Source organism: Echinops telfairi, unplaced genomic scaffold, assembly GCF_000313985.2.
Source record: "Echinops telfairi isolate 266 unplaced genomic scaffold, ASM31398v2 ScPeMD7_7412;HRSCAF=8450, whole genome shotgun sequence".
Lineage (NCBI taxonomy): Eukaryota > Metazoa > Chordata > Mammalia > Afrosoricida > Tenrecidae > Echinops > Echinops telfairi.
The window spans coordinates 15,011,326-15,026,484 of NW_022111312.1; the positions used below are offsets into that span (position 1 = coordinate 15,011,326).

The following is a 15,159-nucleotide window of genomic DNA, read 5'->3' on the forward strand; positions in this document are numbered from 1 at the left end:
CAGTTGTGTCGGGAAGGTGAGCATCATAGAATGCCAATTTAATAGAAGAAAGTATTCTTGTGTTGAGGGAGTCCTTGAGTGGAGGCCCAATGTCCTTCGGGGGAGGCAGGTTTGGCACTGCATCAGACCTGATCAGAAAACATTCTTAAGGGTCATCAGACAGATCTGGAACTATTTTTATGCTAATTTTTGTTTTTTTTGCTTTTCCTCTTTTTCATGTCTATCTATGTAAGATAGGCAGGATAAACAATCCTGAGGAAAAAACAACAGGACTGATGCATGGTTCCGGGGGGACAGGGGAGAGGAGGAGGTAGGGGAAAGGGAAGGGGTGGCCAAAAACCTAGGGACAAGGGAACAACAAGAGATCTAACATCTCTAGCCAGGAGAGCATAGAATGCCTGGTGGGGTTCGATCAAGGGCAATGTAGCTGAGAGGAGACCCAAATGAAGGTCAATGATAGTGGGACATGAAGAAAGTAAAAGGAAATAGAGAAAAGAACTAGGAAGCAAAAGACATTTATAGAGGTCTAAGTACAAGCTTGTACATATATAAATATATAATAATAGGGATATAGGTGTATGTACATATATTTATAGGTTAAGTATTAAGGTAGCAGGTGGACATTGGGCCTCTACTCAAGTCCTCCATCAACACAAGAACACTTTGTTCTAATAACCTGGCATCCTGTGATGCTCACCTTCCCAACGAGATCGCTGAAGACAAATGGGTGGTTAAGCTAATGGGGTGAAGAAAGCTGATGGTGCCTGGCTATAGAAGATATAGCATCTGGGGTCTTAAAGGCTTGAGGTGAAATAAGTGGCCATCTAGCAGGGAGCAACAAAGCCCACATGGAAGAAGCACACAAACTCAGGTGATGAGCACGAGGTGTCATCAAACTCAGGAGGTGAGCACGAGGGATCCAGTATCAGGCATCAGAAGACCAGAAACAATCATTTCGATGCGAACAAGGGGGTTGGAGAGGAGACCCAAGGCCCCTCTATAGACGGAACAGCCACAAGGAAGGGATGAGCCAGCCAAGGTGCAGTATAGCACCAATGAAACACACAACATTCCTCTAGTTCTTTAATGCTTCCTCCCCCATCCTCCCACCCCCAACTATCATGATCCCAGTTCTACCTTACAAATCTAGCTAGACCAGAGCATGTATCTTAGTACAGATAAGAGCTCTCAACACACAGAATCCAGGACAAAGAAACCCCTCAGAACCAATAATGAGAGTAGCGATACCATGAGGGTAGGGGAAAGTGGGGGGAGAAAGGGGGAAAAGGAACTGATCACAATGATCAATGGACAACCCGCTCACCCCAGGGGGACAAACAACAGAAACATGGGTTAGGGGAGACAGCGGATGGTATAAAATAGGAAAATAAAAATAATTGATAAATTATCATGGGTTTATGGGAGTGGGAGAGTGAGGGAGGGAGGGGGGAAAAGAGGAGCTGATACCAAGGACTCAAGTAGAAAGAAAATGATTTGAAAATGATGATGGCAACATATGTACAAATGTGCTTGATACAATGGATGTATGGATTGTTATAAGAGATGCAAGAGCCCCCAATAAATGGCTTATTTAAAAAATACACCCCCCAAATAGAAAGGTAAGAAAGTTTGCAAATCTGGCCCACCAGGAACCCTACAGAGGCCAGCACCCAATCAGGATGTTTGAGGAGAGCCAGGGAAGGTTGGAGTGTTAGCAGATGGGAGAACTGACACCTGAGGAGGCAGAGCTAACAGAAGAATATGGAGCCTGGGGCAGCTGGGAGGTGGGCAGAGGGCATGATGAGGGCTTGTTCTTGGGACTCAAACACCTGCCTGAGCCACTTGGCTTCTAGAACAGGGCCCTGCCCTCGCGCCTCAAGCTTCCTTGTGCCGAGGTTCCCCGTGATTTCCAAAAGACTTGGACGATTCTCTGAAGGCTTGGGATATCAGCCTGACTACTCATGGCACGAATCCAGATTCTGGGAGCTCCCATCTTGGAGAAGGAACACCTTCCCTGGACCCAGTCTGCTTCGGCAGCACTTCACACAAACACATGTGTTCCTGATGGCACAGGCTCGGGGAGAAAGTGCCGTGAATTTATGATGGGATTTTTATTTCCTTACGATATATATATTTTTTGCCTCCACCTCACCCACACCCACATTAAGTGTTTTCCTCATAAAATTATGAGCCGAGTTGTTCAGAGGGTGGGGTCTGTGTATCTCAGGGGGAGAAGTACTGGGGGAGGGAGATGCCGACCCGCTGTTGGCACCAGCTTCATTTACACCAGCTCCAAAGCAGCCCCATCTTCCTACTTCATCAATTTGCTTGCCATCCGAATTATTTTAGAAGGGTGACTAAACTCCACTTCTGGCTCATCAAAGTGTCGAGGAAGGGGGAAGGTGCTGGAATTTTCTCTCGGCTCTTCCCATGCATCAGGGTCCCCTCCCTCCTCTTGTTCCCCATGTCTCTTTGAGAAAGTTTTTAATAGGTGTTTGAGTGAGGGAACGAATGTCTACAGCGCTGACTGTCAACTTATTACCTTTCTCTGCTTAATGATATCCTCTCTGCTGCTCCCCCAGCAGCTTTCCTGTGGCTCAAAGTGCATCACTTTGAATAAAGGCATGAAATCAGGCAGGACACCGCCGTGGTTTGAGTCCCTGATCCCCCCACTGGTTAGCTCTGTGGCTTTGGGTGAGCTACTTAACCTCTCTGTGCCAGAGCACCATCACCTGTCAAATAAAGAGAATAGTAGCATCCGCCCTGGGGAAGTACCGTGAGCACCAAGGGAGATCATGCACATGAACTCAGCACAGTTCTTGACGTCCCAGGAGCAAGTCATACTCCTTAGTAAGCACTTTAGCCTTTTCCCCATCCGGCCGTTTGTCAGTGCGCTCATCCATTCCACACATATACGTTTGGATTAGCTTCTCATTGTGGATCGTTTACAGATCAGTTTTCCATTCAGCAGTTCCTACACGTTTTGTTTTGCCTCATTGATCGCAACCCCCACACCGTAAATCCACACATCCCACTTCCTCATGCCTCCTTCTTCCCTAAGTCCTGTGAGCTTTGCCCTTGGGTAGATGCTGACCTTTTGGTCTGGAATGGCTGATGATTCTAAGGTATGTGGACCTCCCCGGACCATGTTCTCCCTGAGGCTCTGTTGACGGCGTGATGTCTGAGAAATGAGCCATTTCCAGTGGTGAGTTCGGATCCAGAACTGAAGGATGACTGAATCATTGTGTTGGGGTTCCATCAGTCTTGACCCGAGCAGTAAACCTCGCTTTCTTTTCTTTGATGATTTTGCATTTTGTTCCACTGTTTCTCACACTCCATCCAGGGCCTTCTCAGGTGATCCCTTTCTGGGCAGTTGGTGGTCCCAGGTTGTGGAGGCTGATGCTTGAGGGTCCCTTAGGCCCTTGGATTATTGGTTTCCATTCAGCCAGTGTTTGACCAGCACCTCATCTGGGGCGTTGCTTATCTCCTCTCTCACATGATTTCAAAACCACCACATAGTGGTTGCCTGCTGTTTTTGCATTCCTTTGAGAAGAAGCCCCTGATAATTCTTGAGAGACCCATTCGTCGACACCCTGAGGACACGTGGATTGAGCATTGCCCCACCTCCCCTTATAGGTGGTCTCCTGACCAGCACCTGAGTGGTCAGAGCATCTCACCCCCCAGTCCTCAAGGACTGGCCAGCATGAGACACATGCCCGAGGATCAAAAGCATTGGGGAAGAAGCCCTCTTGTTTCATTTGGGAAACATAGGATGTAAGCCTGGGTGTATTAGTATTGCTGCTTAACAATCTACCTTAGCCTTACTGGCTTCAGACAACATGCTTTTTGTTTGGTGTCTCACAGTTTCTGTGGTTCAGGAGGCCGGGCATTCTTACCATGTCACCTTCCTCAGATCTCTCCTAGGTCGCAACTGAGGTCTCACCTGAAAGCTTGACTGTGGACGGGTCCAGTTATTTGCAGGGTCCATTTTTGAGGGGGCGGGTATGATCTTGGGCCACGGGCTTCATTTTCTTGCTCACTGTTGGATGGAAGCCGCTCTCAGTTCCTTGCCACAAGGTCCTCTCTCTCCACAGGGCAGGTTCCTTTCACCCACGCTGCAGTCTCTTGTAACCTAGTCGCAGAGGTGGTAGCCCTTCCACGGTGAGGCATTGTATTGGTTGGAAGGAAGTTTCTCCAGGGGAGTTGACATAGGAGGCAGGGCTCATTGGAGTTTGCCTTGGAAACTGCCTTCCGTGTTGGAGCTGCGTGGGAATGAAGTAACAGGGTGGAAAACAAACCCCGTGCTGCTCAATTATCCCATACAAGCTTGATCAGCACATTAACGATTGTTAAAAAAAAAAAATTAAGCCAATTTGTGTCACTTGCAACCAGGAGAGTCCTGTGGAGCTTTGTGAAGGTAGGCTTGCTTCCCTGGCCTGGCAGTGAGCTCGCCCTTCTCGGAAGCCTTTGCCGTTGGGTGTGTTGCACACAGTGTAGGTAAGGAATGTGCACACTCCTCCCTCATCTCCTCATGCCCGGGATTGTTGTGGGGAAAGACGTGTGACGATCATTTTGTGTCCTCCTCCTTGCTTTACTTCAGTGGAAAGCTTGTTGGCAGATGCAGAGTAGATTCCACTTGCCAGAAATTAACTGATGGAGCAGGCATCTCCTTGCCCCCCGCCTCTCCTGCTGCCAATCAATAATGATCTCTCTCCAGGGCACCTGGCTTGTGGCTGGAAAGCCAAACATTCTAGAGAAAGGCATCCTTGATGCTGCCCCTAGAGGCCGTGCCCGGCCGCAACACAATCCTCTGGTAGGTGCCCAGCGTACAGCTTGGAAAAGACCAAACTCAAATGCCCAAGTCATTTTTGCCAAATAGCCACCCTATAGAGCCAGGTCGAACCCCCGGTGGGTGTATGAGGCTGTACCTCTTCATGGGACTCATAGAAAGCCTCTTCTTTCTCCTGCAGGGAAGCTGGTAGTTTCAAACTGCTGACCTTGTAGCCCAACGCCACAACCATTATGCTCCTCACCCCCGGGCTCCTTGTTGACAGCTTAGGTGAGCCATTGACGAGATGTGGATGAGCCACAGGCATCGGGACTGTGGCATTGGAAACCACTTGGCTCATTCCCTCCGCACGGCCCGGCCCGGCCCGGCCCGTTGTAATTGTCTTGGAAGAAGTACGGGCAGAATGCTCCTTAGAAGTGTGGCTGGTGAGACTTAGTCTCATGGACTTGGGTGAGGGACATCATGCTTGGTAAAGTAGAGGGTTAGCGACCAAGAGGAAGACCTTTCATACAATGGGTCGACACAGTGGCTGCAACAACAGGTTCAAACAAACCCAGGATTGTGAGGCTGGCGCAGGGCTGGGCAGTGTGTCCTTCTGTTGCCACTAAGAGTCAGAACAGACAGAAAGGCACCTAACAACCACATGAGGATGCTAGGAGCCCCAGTGCAGCAAGGGTGAGGTCCTTAGGCTGTTTGAACTCAGCCAGCAGCTCTGTGAGAGGAAGAACGTGCCCCTGTAAATAAGACAGCCTAGGAAACTCTACGACCCCATCTCCCCCAGGGCCTTCCTGCCTCTCCATTTCACCCAGCGGATGTCCTCCAGGGACTGTGCTCTCCTAAGAACACGTCTTAGATGATATGGGTACCCAAAAGAGTTTTCTAAAATCTTTCCACATTGAATGACCGTGAGCAATTGAGCAGAAGCCCTTATGAATTTCCTTTTCCTTTAATTACCGCTTCATTTAAAAAAAAAGGTTCACAAATACCAAGGACCACAATATGCCTCTAAAACAACACATTTGGCAAAAAGCCAGCAGTAACACAGTGTGTGCGGACACAACCGCGGCCCTTCATTCCAAGTGTCATTGTGATCGTGACAGCTGCGACCTGAGCATTCTAGAAGGTTCAAAAAGTAAGTGAGCTCGAGGGCTCAGCCTCCTGGGCATGTTGAAACATGTAGGCGTGGCTTCGGGCTAAGGATTTGGGTTGTAACTAATGACAGGATTTTTAAAAATGAAAAATGACACCTTTCTGCTGGAACTTTATAGACGGTCGTTTGCTGTCACCTCCTCTGCCAGGGTCACCCGGTTTGACACCCCCCCCCCTGGGCTGCCCACAGGGCGCTCAGCATGGCAGCTTGGCAGTAGCTGCCCGTCTCACTCAGGGCACAGGTGCGTGTCTCCATAGGGAGAGCCCGCTGGAAACTCGGTCACCTTTTGGGAACTCTCCTCGGATGTCACCCAGGGTCACTCCCCTATCCTATTCCTTTAGTGCTGTGGTCTCTCATTGGATTGCCCATGGACTCCTGGTGGCCCACGCACCACATAGCGAAACACTGCCCAGGCCTGGGCTATCTTCATGATCATCTTTGAGGGAGTAGGCTTTTCTTCCTAGTCTATCTTATCCAGAGCAGGCATCCTCAAACTACAGCCCGCTGGCCACATGCGGCCCACTGAGGACATTTATCCGGCCCGCTGGGTGTTTTGCCCCATTTGTTTTTTTTTACTTCAAAATACGCTATGTGCAGTGTGCATAGGAATTTGTTCATAGTTTTTTTTAAAACTATAGTTGGGCCCTCCAACAGGTCTGAGGGACAGTGAACTGGCCCCCTGTTTAAAAAGTTTAAGGACCCCTGGTCCAGAGGCTCCACTGACACTTCTCAGCAGCACAGCAACACGTGAACCTCCTGTAGCAGAGGGGTGGTGGCTGCCCTGGGGGGGGCCCTGGCCTGGGGGAGGGGGTCTTGTGTGTGAAGGCTGAGGGCCTGGCCCTGAAGCACCTGCCTAGTGGCCCACGCACATTCAAGGCCAAGGGTCTGCTCCCCGTCTTCATCAGGGAGATGCCAGAGGATCTGTGGCTGGTTGAGAAGCCCTCTCCCTCTCGAGTGATTTGGAAACAAAGTCTGCAGGTACAATCAAGTCCCCCAGCACAGGTTAACCTGGGACCCCAGGGCCAGGCAGAGGCAGGCAGGGGATCCGAAGGTGGTGGGGTGGGTGGGACTGCCTGTCTGCCCTGCTGGGAGTGGGGTTGGGGAACCAGCTCTGCGGACCTGGCCCATTTTCCTCAGAGGGGTCTTCACTGTCACCCCCCTCAGAGGTCCCAGCAACCTTTCTTGATGGTGCGGCTGGGGACTATGCCTTAAACTCCGGCCCCATCAGCCTCCAGGAGAGCCGGCCTTGTCTGGCAGCTTCCCCCACTGCTGATGGGGCCAGGCCTACTTCTGGCGGAGCCTCTGAGCATGTCGCAGTGCAGCTGTGCTCCCGGGTTGCCAGTGGCTGGCTGTCCATGCACACATTGTCAGGCCTTTCTTCTGAGACCCGCCGGGCTGGACTCGACCTCCAACCGTTCTGACAGCAGCAGAGTACTTCCTTCAGGCCATGCTCCACCCCCACTCTCGCCAGCCCTTGCTCCTGTGCCCTGCTCCTCCACCAGGGCCTCATTGGCACTTGTTAGCATTCTGGGCCTGTGGTGGCCGGCTGCTTCATCAAGGAGAGAAACTGGAATTAGAATATTAATTCCACCTGGGGCTTGGTCCCATCATTCTGTGAGAGCACAGGTTTCAAGGGGGAGGTAATTGACTCCTTCCTGCCGAGCTTCTTCCTCCTGGGCTCTTGGGAGAGCGAGCAGGAGGAGGGACAGTCTCCGACCTGCCGGCTTCGCCAGCCTCTGCCTCCAAAGCCAGGGGTCTTTGAGCCTTCTACTCCAGCAGGGTGGCCAGCCTTGTGCCTTAACACTTTGGAGGGAGGGGGGCTGGTATTGAAGAACGTTCAGCTTCTCTATGAAAAGCAGAGGTGGGGATGGGGGTGGGGGTGGGGGAGCAATGGAGCCCCGTTAGTCAGACACATTCTCCAGCTCATTCCACAGGAACTCTGGTGGTCTAGTAGGTTCTGCATCGGGCTGCTTACCACAAGGTCGGCAGTTCAAACCCACTGGCTGTTCCTTGGAAGGAAGATGAGGTTGCCTGCTCTCATAAAAATCTACAGCCTCAGAAGCGATTCTAGGGAGCAATTCTGCTTTGTCTATGGGGTCACTAGGAGGCAGACCTGACTTGGTGGCAGTGGCTGGCTTTGGTCGCCAGTTGGGGAAACAGGGTTATGCAGAGCATGGGGTTAGCACCAAGCTCGCCTTGATTGGACAAATCTGCCACAGGAGACCCCTTCAAAATGTCCAAAAGCCAAGAAAGCAGCTCCCTTGAGGACTGAGGTGTGCCAGACCCCAGCCACAGTATTTTCGTGGCCTTATCTGCATGTGTATTAGTCTAGGTACTTTAGAGAAACAAATCCACAGCAACTCATGTATAAGAGTTTTATGTAAAGAAAGTGTGCATCACGAAAACATCCCAACCCAATGCTGCCCAAGCCCACAAGTCCAACATTAACCAATTGACCCAACACCAGTCCACAAAGTCCTCCACCTCACAAAACAGAGGCAATGATGCAGACTGCAGGAGGAAAGCTGAGTCAGTGAACGAATAAGCATCTCAGCACTAGCAGGGGTCTCCACACGGCTGCTCCAGCACCCAGGGCTGCATCGGGATAGGTCCATGTGGCTTCTCCTTGGGGATGGCTTGTAGGAAGTCAGTCTTGCAAGCTGAAGCAGGGAACTGCTAAGGCAGCTGCACCCGGTGCAACCATCACAAAACAAGAGACCTGAGAACTAGAAAGGCGAGGCTCACCACCCATTTATCCCTCCGCCTTTCAATTAGCCCCACATGTGATTATCAGCCAGGTTAGCACAATTAACTAACTCACTCCACCCCTTGCCAACCTGGCACCTGTATATAATTCTTTTTTAGCTTCACAATTGCAATTAAGTAACACCTATACCTTAACCCTATAATCCTGTGAATTTTTCCCCCTATCTATGAAAGTTTGTAAGCCAACCACTTCATGCCTTTATCTCCCCCAATTTTGGGTATCCAATTTATATACTGCCCACTTATAGCAACCCAGTTCTCAGAGAAGACAATCATATTTTTCAACACGAAGAGTCTTCATTCCTGTTGGAACCTTGTGAAGTCTGCATCCATAAGTAAAGTCAAATCCGGACAGGCCATCCATAAAGTCAGGAACAATATGCACCAGTTCACAGGCTCAAAAATCTCCAGCTGGTCGGGTTCTGGTCAACTCAATGTGGGCTGCCTCACTCAGCCTCCACAGGGTGCCCATGGTCGCCTTGCCTTAGACCATGGGCTCTCACCAAATCAACAAGCCTAGCCCCCTCAGGCTAGGTCATGAACCTTAGACCAGTCAACCCACTCTCGTCTTCTCCTTTTTCCTCTGTAAACCAAGTGCATAGGTGTCAGTGGCCTAACTCAACCTGTCTCTTTATTGCTGCATTTCTCCCACTGCCACTCAAGTAGATCCAGGTGGTCACCTACCATGCATTTCAGCCTGCTCACAGGCTCCCTTTAACATTCAGCCCAGAGAGGAGTTTTCTTCGTGGTTCCAGAATTTTTCCAGCTACTGACAAAGACTACTGGTTCCTTAGTATTCCAAAGCACTGGGTGGGACATATATTTTCAAAGCTTTTTTACAGATATGGCCTTAATCCATTTAAAGATCAAAGTTTAATGACTGAAGCAAGTGGACTTACAAAATATTTTCCTACTTCCCATATTTTTCCCAGAAAAGCAACCAAGTAAATAGTGTGGCTTTATCTGACCTCTGGCTAGACAAAGAAGGAAAACTTCCAGGAGGGAGTGGTCAAACAAACATCTACTCTCCATCTTATGATTTGTTTCTCCAGTACCCCACTCCCAAGGTACCATAATGTATTAGTCTAGGTACTTTAGAGAAACAAATCCACAGCAACTCATGTATAAGAGAGTTTTATGTAAAGAAAGTGTGTATCCATCACGAAAACATCCCAACCCAATGCTGCCCAAGCCCACAAGTCCAACATTAACCCATTGACCCAACACCAGTCCACAAAGTCCTCCACCTCACAAAACAGAGGCAATGATGCAGACTGCAGGAGGAAAGCTGAGTCAGTGAACGAATAAGCATCTCAGCACTAGCAGGGGTCCCTACACGGCTGCTCCAGCACCCAGGGCTGCATCGGGATAGGTCCATGTGGCTTCTCCTTGGGGATGGCTTGTAGGAAGTCAATCTTGCAAGCTGAAGCAGGGAACTGCAAAGGCAGCTGCACCCTGGTGCGACCATCACAAAGCAAGAGACCTGAGAACTAGAAAGGCGAGGCTCACCACCCATTTATCCCTCCGCCTTTCAATTAGCCCCACGTGTGATTATCGGCCAGGTTAGCACAATTAACTAACTCAGCATGTGAACGCCAGAAAATGAAGAAGGAAGCCCAAGAACCAACCCTCTCCAGTGGTGGTGCTGGCAATGGATGGACTTCCAGAAGAACCAGCAGCTCGGTGCTCTTTAGCACAGTGCTGAGGAGCAACCACAGTGAGGTTTTGTCTCAGGCACTTCCAACATGCTGCCAGGGAGGACCTGTCTCTGGAGAAGGACATCATGCTTGGCCGGCAAGGTGCAGTGGCAGCGGTCAAGAGGAAGGATGGGGGCCACAGTCAGTGGCTGCACCAGTGTGCTCAGACATAATGATGGCATGGCACCAGGCAGCATTTCCTTCTGTAGTTCATGGGGTGACTAGGTGTCAGGGCTGTCTGGATAGCACCTACCATCGCAAGTCCCCGCGGGAGCGCTTGCCGGGCAGATTCAGTGCAACCAGAGGCAATCAGGTGGTTAGTGGGTGGAGCATGGTGATAGAAGGAGCAGGGGAGGTGGATTGGGCTCCGGTTATATCCCAGGCCTTGTAGACCAGGGGGTGGGAGGGGATTCTGGTGAACTAAAACCGCCTTGACGAAGGTGAAATCCACCTAGCATGAAATGGACCTTGTGCAGGGCACACATCCAGGCACTTACAGGCCCACCTACCTCATGGACTATTGCTTTACCACGTGGTTTACTGACCGAAGGAGGGCCTGTGCCAGTCCTGCCTCTTGGCACCCATTCCCCAATAGCACGTGTTCCCTTTGTGTCCCATCTTGGTCATTCTCACCCCATTCTAAACGTTTCTGTGTTCCTATTGCATGTGCCATAGACTACCCAAACCCAAATCCACCCCCCTGCCCTCTGGTTGGGTCGGAGTCTTTGTTTTGTTTTGTTTTTTGCCACTCAGACTGCATTCTCTCCCTCTCATTCTGCACAGGGTCTGAGTCTTTGTGACTCTATAGGAGGGGGTAAAATTTACTCTTAGGGTTTCAGGTGGCAATCTTTGTGGGAGCTGACAGCCTCCCCTTCCCCACCTGAGAGTGGCTGTGGAGTTTGGATCACTGATCTTCTACTTAGCCGCTCGGTGCTTCACCCATGGTGCGGCCAGGACGATAATCCCGTGCACACTTCACTTTCTTACGCACCGGGAGATCCAAAGGTGCATGTGACTCTAGCGGTGGTGATGCCAGCTTCACTGCGCTGGTGTGGAACCTGCTATGTCTCTCCGATATGCCCGTTGCAATCTCCCAAAGCCACACAGCCACTACCTCCATCTAGTTCCAGAACATTCTCCCCACTCCCAGTGAAAGCCCCAACCATTGGCATGCCCTCCCCATTCTGCCTCCCACCAGCCCCAGGTAACCATGGACTAATCTGCAGCCCGTCTCTGTGGCTTTGCCTAGGCTAGGCCAGCTGGGTAAAGGGAATGGATAGCACTGGCCTCTGTGTCTGGCTCCCATCACTCTGGCTGCCGTTCACGAGCGCCGTCCATGCAGTGTGCATCTGAGCCTCACCCCTTTTCTTGGCTGAGTACTATTCCGTTGTTTGCAAAGAAGTTTGGATGGCCACTAAGAGCCCTGGGGAGCCACTTCCGGGGGGTGGGGTGGGGGAGGCCTACAGAGGGTGGCTCTTTCTTTCTGCATCCATAGTGGTTCAGGAAAGAGGGTGCCCTCAGAGTCTGGTAGTAAACAGGGCTTCCTCTCCTGGGTATGGAAGGCCATGGGGGCAGGACCATTGAGGCTGAGGTGCCTGGCCGGAGAAGGCTCCTGGCCGCCACCGCTCCCTCGTCCCAGCATCCTCCTCTGAGTCCGTGCAGGCGGGGCGCTCCCTCGAGCCCCCAGCCTGGGTGCCAGCAGTCTGCAGGCAACAGGTTGTGTTGGGAGACTTGCTCTGCCGTTGGAGGCCTCCCCTGGAGGAGGCGGTGGTGGGGGTGGGGGCAAGCGGTGGTGTCCAGAGGCTGGGGATTAATGGGGAGCCAAAGGAGCCCTGGTGGTGCAATGGGTTATGCATTGAGCTGCTAACCGCAAGGTCAGTGGTTCAAACCCACCAGCTGCCCCCTGTCTTGCGGGAGAAAGGTGAGGCTGCTAAACCCAAAGGGGCAGTTCTGCCCTGTTTGTCAGGTTGCAGTGAGGCCGGGATCACCTCCATGGTGGTGGTGGGGGGGGGCCCGGGGTAGTCGGCGTGAGAAGGAGGGGCTTCTCCACGAGCCAGTGCTGGAGGCGCGGCTGTGTGCCTTGCGGGCCTGCCTGTAAGTGGGGCACCAGCTCGTGTGTTGACTGTGGCACAGTGGGGTTTTGTTTATTTGTTTGAAGTAACAAATGCACAATTTTATTTATTTTAAGTTTCAGTCCTTGAGGGGAACAGCATCACATGGATCTGTGTCTAGTGGCCTTAGCAGGCAAGTTGCTCCAGAATGTGGCCTGAGCCATGCCACTGTTCCCATGGGCATGAGTCACCTCTTCCCAGAGGACTCTGGTTTTGTTAGATTTGCCGCCAGGAGTCCCTGTGTTGTTCTTTGCTTTGTGCACATAAGACACATCTCTTGCCTAAATAAAATTCCGTTTCATCTCAGGCGTAAACACCTTCAATTTTAAGAAGAGCCGTGTGTCCCCTCTGGTTCCACAGACCCCGTTTATAGCCAGCAAAAACAGCCTTGGACTGCAGCCTTCCAGACATAGTAGCCATTTAGAGGTCCTGTTCCCATCAGGCCCTCACATTTTCAGCACCTGAAGGATTGCCCACCTCATGGGCTCCAATATGGTGGGACAAGGAACTGGCACAGTGTGGTTAATGGGGCTCATCTGCTCTGGCTTTGGGGAGTGGAGACAGCGATGGCCCTGTGTGTCCCTGTCCCCATGGCTGTGAGCCTGGGGAGGAGGTTCTGCTCTGCTCTGGGGCTCCAGCCACGCAGGCAGAAGCCCTCCCACTTCCCCTGTTCCCCTCGCCAGAGGGCCTCTACAGGCTGTCTGTGCTCTGAGTGGGAGACACTCCCGCCCTTGTTTCCGAACCGTGTCACACTGGCCCACACCACAGCCTCCGCTGGCAGAGCCCAGAGCCCAGCACAGACAAGCTCTTCTCTGTGCCCCTCTCTCCCAGCATGCTGTCTTTCTCTCTGTCCTCCGGAATACAAGGTGGCTGAGTTCACTTGTCAGAAGTGTAGGCACACAAGGTGCATGGATATGTTCGCTTTCTGCAAAACATGAGCACATCTCCCCCCTCTTGATCACGCTTGTCCCTCGATCCCCGGTGGCTATTCCTTTAGGAGCCACACAAATGTCCTTCCACTGTGTTCTCGGGCCTCGCAGGAACCTGCTCACTTGTGTGGTTGTTCCCATGTTGAGCAAACGCTGACTGCTTGGATGTTGACTACGTGTCAGGCAACGTGGTTGACACTGGAGACGTGCCAGGGGACAGAGTAGGCAGACAGGCCTGCTTTCTGGGCCTGGGAAACCTCGTGGGGAGGCAGCAAGTCACGTGTGTGGCCTGCAGAGAGGGGCTGCTTTGGAGAAAACGAGGCAGGGCTGGGGCCTGGGGTGTCCTGAGGGGTGGTCATTGTAGATAAGGTGTCCAGGGACACTAGGGAACAAATCACATGGCTTCCTGGAGTAGGTGCTTCAGGCAGAGGGGGTGACTAGTGCAAAGGCCTGTGGTTGGAGCAGCCACAGGGCCACTGTGAGCAGAGCAAGGCACCTCAGGTTGGTAATGAGCTGGGCCAGGACACAGAGGGCTCTGGGGTGCTGTGTTCTCACCGATTTCGGGGGGACTAATGACCTGAACTGATTCTCACCTCCAAATGTTCAGTCCAGTGGCTATGCTGTAGGACTGATGGGTGGGGCCTGAGGGTGGTGGGTAGGACAGCAGAGAGGAGGCCACTGCAGCTGCCTAGTGACTGGTGGGTGGTGGTGGTGGCAGGTCCAGGGGTGGCAGTGGAGGTGGGAGAAGTGATCACAATCCAGCCATACTTTGAGAGTAGTGGCAACACAATAGCTTTCCTGTGAGTTGGATGTGGGGGTGTAAGAAAGAGTGGTGGGGGCGTCTTGTGGAAGGATGTCCCCAGAAGACAAAGATCTAGGGTCTTCTCTCAGGCTTTTGTCCTGAGCTCCTTGAAGAATAGAATTGCCCCTTGGGACATGCGAAACCTAGCTCCCGAGGCCCGGGTGGTGTGAGATGCTTAGCCCCAGGTTAGGTGTCCAGATAGAGCTGATTAGGTGGGCCTAGAGCTGAGAACTTCAGCTGCCCTCTGCTTCAAATGGATATCTGTCCTCCAGCCATCTCTCACACCCTGCCGGCCACCAGCCTGCCCGGCGCTTGGCCCCTGAGGTGCCCTCTGCAGGGCACAGGGAGTCTACATGGCGCCTGGAGGCTGAGTCCAGGGAGGGGGTTAAGGACAGAGCAGAGTGGGAAGCCAGACAGCTTCAAGTAGAATCCGGGAAGTGCACGCTTGAGGCGCCTTCAATGCCACGTGCCTGCCCTCTACCTGGCAGCCAGCAAACATAACATTTGTCAGGTGCTTTGGGCTCCAGGCTGGCCTGGAGGCAGGTGAGGGATGCCCTCTCTCCCTCTAGGTGCACCCTAACCCTTCCTTTAACTGCCTTGTCCAGGAAACGGACCAAGCTGCGCCCAGCTGAGAGAGTGAGCTTGGGGCCGGGCACACTTCATGGCATGCGGATACCACTTCCTTTACTCCCTATGGGCGGCCTGAATGAACCATCAGCCTGGTTGGAGCAGGAAGCTGCTGCCCATGATGGACTGCCTTTCTCTGTGTGTCTGACTCCTCCTTTAGGTCTTTGCCTGCCTTCTTTCGGCTGCCTACATCCCTCGGCTTGTGGCCTCTTCCTTTGACTCCAAAGCCATCAACATAGCTTCCTCTCTGCACTGGGGCCTCTGCTTCTGTCCTCACGGATCCTCCTG

General features: G+C 52.2%; 1 protein-coding gene and 1 pseudogene across 1 annotated transcript in view; one reads left to right on the forward strand and one right to left on the reverse strand.

The window, feature by feature from the left end:
- LOC101645423 (transmembrane protein 132B) overlaps positions 1–15,159 on the forward strand; it is a 307,471-nt gene that overhangs the window by 11,600 nt on the left and 280,712 nt on the right. The gene's annotated exons all lie outside the window — the stretch shown is intronic.
- LOC115871929 lies at positions 12,586–12,924 on the reverse strand (annotated as a pseudogene).